The sequence below is a fragment of the Pristiophorus japonicus genome, unplaced genomic scaffold, assembly GCF_044704955.1.
Source record: "Pristiophorus japonicus isolate sPriJap1 unplaced genomic scaffold, sPriJap1.hap1 HAP1_SCAFFOLD_46, whole genome shotgun sequence".
Taxonomy (NCBI): Eukaryota; Metazoa; Chordata; class Chondrichthyes; family Pristiophoridae; genus Pristiophorus; species Pristiophorus japonicus.
The window spans coordinates 3,069,408-3,079,265 of NW_027254363.1; positions in this window are offsets into that span (position 1 = coordinate 3,069,408).

The following is a 9,858-nucleotide window of genomic DNA, read 5'->3' on the forward strand; positions in this document are numbered from 1 at the left end:
TCTTGCTCTCGAGATGTGCATCTGTTTCCAATTCAACAATGACTTGCAATTGTGGCTTATTAGCTCCTGGATCTTCTGGTCATTCTCGTCGAACCAGTCTTAATGTTTCCTCATGGATTTATCGACAGCGATGCTAACTATAGAGGCATTGAAGGCCGACCAGGCAATGTGGACATTCTGCCTCTCAGGCTGACTGTAATTCTTGAAGTTGGTTGCGAGGCGCTATGTCAATAGGACTTTCATAATGGGGTCTTTGAGTGCTCCAGTATTTCTGTTCCAGCTGCTGTTTTGAGTCTACATTCATATAATAACAGGGTGGATTAGGCGGTGGTCCATTTAGCAATCATCAGCTATTGTCATTTGTCGTGGGTGATGCGGACGTTGTTGCGATCCCAAGACAAGACAATGACGGAGTTATCTTGTTGGAACAGTAAACCAACCACATTGTGAATGAATTGAAACATATACCGCCCAGCTTCGAAATCAAGCAATGCTTATTGGTAGAAAGCTGATTTTTATATATATCCTGTTGCTGCGTTGAGCAATTAAGGCAGTTAGATTTCTTGTCACCGGAAAACCAACAACTGTTTTTAGGATGAAATTATTTCCCAGCCTGCGCGATATGTGCAGCACCGGGATGGCAAGGCAAATGGAGCAGCGTCACAGACCGAGATATGACGATCTGAAACCCCCAAATGGAAGTGTTCTTTGCACAGCGCTTCATTTAGCTTTAAAAATTGAATATGCATACTGAACTTCATTAGAAAAACGGGGGATTGCAATTGGCCGGAAATTGATCCCACGTATTATCTGCTCCCGCATTTTAACAGCTGCAGCTGATTGCACCCTCCTCTAGACATGTTTTGAGGGACCATCATCGACCTGAAACGTTAACTCTGTTTCGCTCTCCAGGATACTGCCTGACCTTCTGCGTATTGCCAGCATTTTAATTTTATCATCGTCATGGGCAGTCTCTCGTAGCGAGGATGACTTGCTACCATGCCAAACAGCACTGAGTATCAATGGTGTATCAATGAAGGACATAATATTCCAGATCCCGACTGACATCGTGCTTGGACTTTTTAACGTGTGATGGCCGTTGCATACCAGCAATCACACGGACTTGATAGAGCTAGTACTTGATCCATTGGCAAGGAATACGCAAGACAAACTGGAGACCAGCTCTGCTGCACAGATCGAGCGCGCACACATGTCGTTGTGTGGACTGGCCTATGCTGCCCTTGGGCTCTCGTCTCTTCAGGGCCCCAGATTCAAGCGTCTCTTGGGAACCAGTGACTTCCACCTATGGACTCTTGCCGCTCCTTCACCTCTCCAGCTGTGCCTACCAGCACTGCAATCAGTGACCCAGCTTCGCAGCCATCGCCCTCCTGCAGCAGCACGCGCTGCTCCGTGCAGTGGAATGTCGCCGGACGCTTCTCCCTCCAAAACCCTCGTCCTGCTGATGGTATGGCAAGCCTGGACCGCGACGATTTCCAGGTCAAGTCTCCGATGCGCTGCTTGATCCTTCTTATAGATGCGGCTGCACTTGTCGCCTTTGGAGATTGTGCTGCAATGGTAGACATTCTGATTCCAGATCAGATGGCAGCGGGTTCCAAGCACATCTAAATCGCACGTTGGCATTGGGCCAGCTTCACGTTGAAGCATGATCTGTTCATTGTTGGTGAAATAAATATTATCAGAAACAAGTGATCTGTTACTTTCGATGTTCGCACATAGTGTTTATTTAATTTATTCTTCATAATCCAATGATTTTTACGGGAAGGGTTATGGTTATTGTGCAAAAAATAAACATGTCACCCGCGAGGCAGTTGGGAATTTTATGCCTGGACTACCAAAGCGTACGTTGTTTTGTATTTTAAATCTTCAAGTCAGCGCAATTAATTATTTCATTTAATTAATACAATGTGAAACACAATGAAGCACAGCGAAGTAATTCACATGCTGGAAAATAATTTTATCAGCAACTGCTCGAAACACGCCACTGGTCCAGCAGCAGGGATTGTCTCTGAGCTCTGCTCCCGCGCTGTGAACAGCTGCACCTCTCTGCTCCCACTCAGGAACCAGCCGCTCCTCTCTGCTCACACTCAGTAACCAGTCGCTCCTCTCTGCTCCCGCTCTGCAACCAGCCGCTCCACTCTGCTCCCACACTGTAACCAGCCGCTCCTCTCTGCTCCCACTCAGTAACCAGCCGCTCCCGCTCTGTAACCAGCCGCTCCTCTCTACACGCGCTCTGTAACAAACCGCTCCTCTCTGCTCCCACTCTGTAACCAGCCGCTCCTCTAAGCTCCAACTGTGTAAGCAGCCGCTCCTCTCTGCTCCCACTTTGTAACCAGCCGCTCCTCTCTGCTCCCACACTGTAACCAGTCGCTCCTCTCTGCTGCAACTCTATAACCAGCCGCTCCTCATTATCTGCCTCTGTAACCAGCCGCTCCTCTCTGCTCCCACTGTAAACAGCCGCTCCTCTCTGCTCCCACTCTGTAAACAGCCGCTCCTCTCTGCTGCAACTCTGTAATCAGCCGCTCATCATTCTGAGCCTCTGTAAGCAGCTGCTCCTATCTGCTCCCACTCTATTAACAGCTAATCTTCTCTGCTCCCACTCTGTAACCAGCCGCTCCTCATTCTGTGCCTCTGTAACCAGCCGCTCCTCTCTGCACCCACTCCATAAAGAGCTCTTCCTCTCTGCTCCCACTCTGGAAATATTAGCACCTCTCTGCTCCCACTCTGTAACCAGCCGCTGCTCTCTGCTCCCACTCTGTAACCAGCCGCTCCTCTCTGCTCCCACTCTGTAAACAAGCGCTCCTCTCTGCTCCCATTCTGTAACCAGCTGCTCCTCTCTGTTCCCGCTCTGCAATCAGCCGCTCCTCTCTGCTCCCGCTCTGTAACCAACCGCTCCTCTTTGCTGCAACACTATAACCAGCCGTTCATTCTTCTATGCCTCTGTAAACAGTCGCTCTCTCTGCTCCCACTCTGCAACCAGCCGCTCCACTCTGCTACCACTCTGTAACCAGTCGCTCCTCTCTGCTCCCACTCTGTAACCAGCCGCTCCTCTCTGCTCCCAGTCTGTAAACAGCCGCTCCTCTCTGCTCCCACTCCGTGAACAGCCCCTCCTCTCTGCTCCCACTCTGTAACCAGCCGCTCATCTCTGCTGCAACTCTGTAACCAGCCGCTCCTCATTCTGTGCCTCTGTAATCAGCCGCTCCTCTCTGCTCCCACTCCATAAAGAGACCCTCCTCTCTGCTCCCACTCTGTAAACAGTAGCTCCTCTCTGCTCCCACTCTGTAAACAACCGCTCCTCTCTGCTCCCACTCTGTAACCAGCTGCTCCTCTCTGTTCCCGCTCTGCAACCAGCCGCTCCTCTCTGCTCCCGCTCTGTAACCAACCGCTCCTCTCTGCTCCCACTCTGTAACCAGCCGCTGCTCTCTGCTCCCACTCTGTAACCAGCCGCTCCTCTCTGCTCCCGCTCTGTAACCAGCCGCTCCTCTCTGCTCCCGCTCTGTAACCAAACGCCCCTCTTTGCTCCCGCTCTGTAACCAGCCGCTCCTCTCTGCTCCCGCTCTGTAACCAGCCGCTCCTCTCTGCTCCCGCTCTGTAACCAACCGCTCCTCTCTGCTCCCACTCTGTAACCAGCCGCTGCTCTCTGCTCCCACTCTGTAACCAGCCGCTCCTCTCTGCTCCCACTCTGTAACCAGCCGCTCCTCTCTGCTCCCGCTCTGTAACCAAACGCCCCTCTTTGCTCCCACTCTGTAAACAGCCTCTCCTCTCTCCTCCCACTCAGTAACCAGCCGCTCCTCTCTGCTCCCGCTCTGCAACCAGCCTCTCCACTCTGCTGCCACTCTGTAACCAGCCGATGCTCTCTGCTCTCACTCTTGAACCAGTCGCTCCTCTCTGCTCCCACTCTGTAAAGAGCCGCTCCTCTCTGCTCCCACTCTGTAACCAGGCGCTCCTCTCTGCTCCCACTCTGGAAACAGCCCATCCTCTCTGCTCTCACTCTGTAACCAGCCGCTCATCTCTGCTGCAGCTCTGTAACCAGCCGCTCCTCATTCTGTGCCTCTGTAACCAGCCGCTCCTCTCTGCTCACTCTCCCTAAATAGATCTCCACTCTGCTCCCACTCTGTAAACATAGCTCCTCTCTGCTCCCACTCTGTAACCAGCCGCTTCTCTCTGCTCCCGTTCTGTAACCAGCCGCTCCTCTCTGCTCCCACTCTGTAACCAGCCGCTCCTCTCTGCTCCCACTCTGTAACCAACCGCTCCTCTCTGCTCCCACTCTGCAAACACCCGATCCTCTATGCTCCTGCTCCGTCAACAGCCCTTCCTCTCTGCTCCCACTCTGTAACCAGCCGCTTCTCTCCGCTCCCGCTCTGTAACCAACCACTCCTCTCTGCTCCCACTCTGTAACCAGCCGCTGCTCTCTGCTCCCACTCTGTAGCCAGCCGCTCCTCTCAGCTCCAACTCTGTAAACAGCCGCTCCTCTCTGCTCCCACTCCGTAAACAGCCGCTCCGCACTGCTCCCACTCCGTCAAAAGCCCCTCCTCTCTGCTCCAACTACGTAAACAGCCGCTCCTCTCTGTTCCCACTCTGTAAACAGCCGCTCCTCTCTGCTCCCACTCCGTCAACAGCCCCTCCTCTCTGCTCCCACTCTGTAACCAGCCGCTCATCTCTGCTGCAACTCTGTAACCAGCCGCTCCTCATTCTGTGCCTCTGTAACCAGCCGCTCCTCTCTGCTCCCACTCCATAAACAGCCCCTCCTCTCTGTTCCCACTCTAAACAGTAGCTCCTTTCTGCTCCCACTCTAACCAGCCGCTTCTCTCTGCTCCCACTCTGTAACCAGCCGCCCCTCTCTGCTCCCACTCTGTATCAACCGCTCCTCTCTGCTGCAAATCTGAAACCAGCCACTCCTCATTCTCTGCCTCTGTAAACAGCCGCTCCTCTATGCTCCCGAACTGGAACAAGCCGCTGCACTCTGCTCCCACACTGTAACGAGCCGCTCCTCTCTGCTCCCGCTCTGTAACGCCGCTCCTCTCTGCTCCCACTCTGCAACCAGTCGCTTCTCTATGCTACCACTCTGTAACCAGCCGCTCCTCTCTGCTCCCATTCTGTTACCAGCCGCTCGTCTCTGTTCCCGCTCTGTAACCAGCCGCTCCTCTCTGCTCCCACTCTGTAACCAGCCGCTTCTCTATGCTACCAATCTGTAACAAGCCGCTCCTCTCTGCTCCCACTCTGTAACCAGCCGCTCCTCTCAGCTCCAACTCTGTAATCAGCCGCTTCTCTATGCTCCCACTCTGTTACCAGCCGCTCGTCCTTGCTGCAACTCTGTAACCAGCCGCTCCTCATTCACTGCCTCTGTAAACAGCCGCTCCTCTCTGCTCCCGCTTTGTAACCAGCCACTCCTCTCTGCTCCCGCTCTGTAACCAGCCGCTCCTCTCTGCTCCCACTCTGTAACCAGCCGCTCCTCTCCGCTCCCGCTCTGTAAACAGCCGCTCCGCACTGCTCCCACTCCGTCAAAAGCCCCTCCTCTCTGCACCAACTACGTAAACAGCCGCTCCTCTCTGCTCCCCCTCTGCAAACAGCCGCTCCTCTCTGCTTCCACTCCGTCAACAGCCCCTCCTCTCTGCTCGCACTCTGGAACCAGCCGCTCATCTCTGCTGCAACTCTGTAACCAGCCGCTCCTCATTCTGTGCCTCTGTAACCAGCCGCTCCTCTCTGCTCCCACTCCATAAACAGCCGCTCCTCTCTACTCCCGCTCTGTAAACAGCCGCTCCTCTGTGCTCCCACTCTGGAACCAGCCGCTCCTCTCTTCTCCCACTCTGTCACCAGCTGCTCCTCTCTGCTCCCACTCCATAAACAGCCCCTCCTCTCTGTTCCCACTCTGTAAACAGTAGCTCCTTTCTGCTCCCACTCTAACCAGCCGCTTCTCTCTGCTCCCACTCTGTAACCAGCCGCCCCTCTCTGCTCCCACTCTGTATCAACCGCTCCTCTCTGCTGCAACTCTGAAACCAGCCACTCCTCATTCTCTGCCTCTGTAAACAGCCGCTCCTCTATGCTCCCGAACTGGAACAAGCCGCTGCACTCTGCTCCCACACTGTAACGAGCCGCTCCTCTCTGCTCCCGCTCTGTAACGCCGCTCCTCTCTGCTCCCACTCTGCAACCAGTCGCTTCTCTATGCTACCACTCTGTAACCAGCCGCTCCTCTCTGCTCCCATTCTGTTGCCAGCCGCTCGTCTCTGTTCCCGCTCTGTAACCAGCCGCTCCTCTCTGCTCCCACTCTGTAACCAGCCGCTTCTCTATGCTACCAATCTGTAACAAGCCGCTCCTCTCTGCTCCCACTCTGTAACCAGCCGCTCCTCTCAGCTCCAACTCTGTAATCAGCCGCTTCTCTATGCTCCCACTCTGTTACCAGCCGCTCGTCCTTGCTGCAACTCTGTAACCAGCCGCTCCTCATTCACTGCCTCTGTAAACAGCCGCTCCTCTCTGCTCCCGCTTTGTAACCAGCCACTCCTCTCTGCTCCCGCTCTGTAACCAGCCGCTCCTCTCTGCTCCCACTCTGTAACCAGCCGCTCCTCTCCGCTCCCGCTCTGTAAACAGCCGCTCCGCACTGCTCCCACTCCGTCAAAGCCCCTCCTCTCTGCACCAACTACGTAAACAGCCGCTCCTCTCTGCTCCCCCTCTGCAAACAGCCGCTCCTCTCTGCTTCCACTCCGTCAACAGCCCCTCCTCTCTGCTCGCACTCTGGAACCAGCCGCTCATCTCTGCTGCAACTCTGTAACCAGCCGCTCCTCATTCTGTGCCTCTGTAACCAGCCGCTCCTCTCTGCTCCCACTCCATAAACAGCCGCTCCTCTCTACTCCCGCTCTGTAAACAGCCGCTCCTCTGTGCTCCCACTCTGGAACCAGCCGCTCCTCTCTTCTCCCACTCTGTCACCAGCTGCTCCTCTCTGCTTCCTCTCTGGAACCTGCCGCTCCTCTCTGCTCCCACTCTGTAACCAGCCGCTCCTCTCTGCTGAAAATCTATAACCAGCCGCTCCTCTCTGCTCCCACTCTGTAACCAGCCGCTCCTCTCTACACCCACTCTGTAACCAGCCGCTCCTCTCTGATGCAACTCTATAACCAGCCGCTCCTCATTCGCTGCCTTTGTAAACAGCCGCTCCTCTCTGATCCCACTCTGTAACCTCCCGCTCCTTCTGCTCCCACTTTAGAAACAGCACCTCATCTCTGCTCCAACTCCGTAAACAGCCGCTCCTCTCTGCTCCCACTCTGTAAACAGCCGCTGCGCACTGCTCCCACTCCGTCAACAGCCCCTCCTCTCTTCTCCAACTACGTAAACAGCCGCTCCTCTCTGCTCCCACTCTGAACAGCCGCTTCTCTCTGCTCCCACTCCGTCAACAGCCCCTCCTCTCTGCTCCCACTCCGTCAACAGCCTCTCCTCTCTGCTCCAACTCTGTAACGAGCCGCTCATCTCTGCTGCAACTCTGTAACCAGCCGCTCCTCATTCTGTGCCTCTGTAACCAGCCTCTCCTCTCTGCTCCCACTCCATAAACAGCCCCTCCTCTCTTCTCCCACTCTGTAACCAGCCGCTCCTCTCTGCTGCAACTCTGAAACCAGCCGCTCCTCATTCTCTGCCTCCGTAAACAGCCGCTCCTCTCTGCTCCTGAACTGGAACAAGCCGCTGCACTCTGCTCCCACTCTGTAACCAGCCGCTCCTCTCTGCTCCCGCTCTGTAACGCCGCTCCTCTCTGCTCCCACTCTGTAACCAGCCGCTTCTCTATGCTACCACTTTGTAACAAGCCGCTCCTCTCTGCTCCCACTCTGTTACCAGCCGCTCGTCTCTGTTCCCGCTCTGTAACCAGCCGCTCCTCTCTACTCCCACCCTGTAACCAGCCGCTTCTCTATGCTACCAATCTGTATCCCGCCGCTCCTCTCTGCTCCCACTCTGTAACCAGCCGCTCCTCTCAGCTCCCACTCTGCAAACAGACGCCCCTCTCTGCTCCCACTCTGTGAACAGCCGCTCCTCTCTGCTCCCATCCGTGAACAGCCGCTCCTCTCTGCTGCCAATCTGTAACGAGCCGCTCCTCTCTGCTCCCACTCGGTAAAAAGCCGCTCCTCTATGCTCCAACCCTATAAACAGCCGCTCCTCTCTACTGCCGCTCTGTAAACAGCCGCTCCGCACTGCTCCCACTCTGGAACCAGCCGCTCCTCTCTTCTCCCACTCTGTAACCAGCTGCTCCTCTCTGCTTCCACTCTGGAACCAGCCGCTCCTCTCTGCTCCGACTCTGTAACCAGCCGCTCCTCTCTGCTGCAAATCTATAACCAGCCGCTCCTCTCTGCTCCCACTCTGTAACCAGCCGCTCCTCTCTACACCCACTCTGTAACCAGCCGCTCCTCATTCTCTGCCTCTGTAATTAGCCGCTCCTCTCTGCTCCCACTCTGTAACCTGCCGCTCCTCTCTGCTCCCACTCTAGTAACAGCCGCTCCTCTCTGCTCCAACTCCATAAACAGCCGCTCCTCTCTGCTCCCACTCTAAACAGCCGCTCCTCTCTGCTCCCACTCCGTCAACAGCCTATCCTCTCTGCTCCCACCCTATAAACAGCCGCTCCTCTCTGCTCCAACTCCGTAAGCAGCCGCTCCTCTCTGCTCCCAATCTGTAAACAGCCGCTCCTCTCGACTCCCACTCCGTCAACAGCCCCTCCTCTCTGCTCCCACTCTGTAACCAGCCGCTCCTCTCTGCTACCACTCTGTAAACAGCCGCTCCTCTCTGCTCCCACTCCGTCAACAGCCCCTCCTCTCTGCTCCCACTCTGTAACCAGCCGCTCCTCTCTGCTCCCAATCAATAAACAGCTGCTCCTCTCTGCTCCAACTCCGTAAACAGCCGCTTCTCTCAGCTCCCACTCTGTAAACAGCCGCTCCTCTCTGCTCCCGCTCCGTCAACAGCCCCTCCTCTCTGCTCCCACTCTGTAAATAGCCGCTCCTCTTTGCTCCCACTCTGGAACCAGCCGCTTCTCTCTGCTCCCACTCTGGAACCAGCCGCTCCTCTCTGCTCCCACTCTGGAACCAGCCGCTTCTCTCTGCTCCCACTCTGGAACCACCCGCTCCTCTCTGCTCACACTCTGGAAACAGCCGCTCCTCTCTGCTCCCACTCTGCAACCAGCCGCTCCTCTCTGCTCCCACTCTGTAACCAGCCGGTCCTCTCTGCTCCCACTCTGTAAACAGCCGCTCCTCTCTGCTCCCACTCCGTCACAGCCCCTCCTCTCTGCTCCCACTCTGTAACCAGCCGCTCATCTCTGCTGCAACTCTGTAACCAGCCGCTCCTCATTCAGTGCCTCTGTAACCAGCCGCTCCTCTCTGCTCCCACTCCATAAACAGCCCCTCCTCTCTGTTCCCACTCTGTAAACAGTAGCTCCTTTCTGCTCCCACTCTAACCAGCCGCTTCTCTCTGCTCCCACTCTGTAACCAGCCGCCCCTCTCTGCTCCCACTCTGTATCAACCGCTCCTCTCTGCTGCAACTCTGAAACCAGCCACTCCTCATTCTCTGCCTCTGTAAACAGCCGCTCCTCTATGCTCCCGAACTGGAACAAGCCGCTGCACTCTGCTCCCACACTGTAACGAGCCGCTCCTCTCTGCTCCCGCTCTGTAACGCCGCTCCTCTCTGCTCCCACTCTGCAACCAGTCGCTTCTCTATGCTACCACTCTGTAACCAGCCGCTCCTCTCTGCTCCCATTCTGTTACCAGCCGCTCGTCTCTGTTCCCGCTCTGTAACCAGCCGCTCCTCTCAGCTCCAACTCTGTAATCAGCCGCTTCTCTATGCTCCCACTCTGTTACCAGCCGCTCGACCTTGCTGCAACTC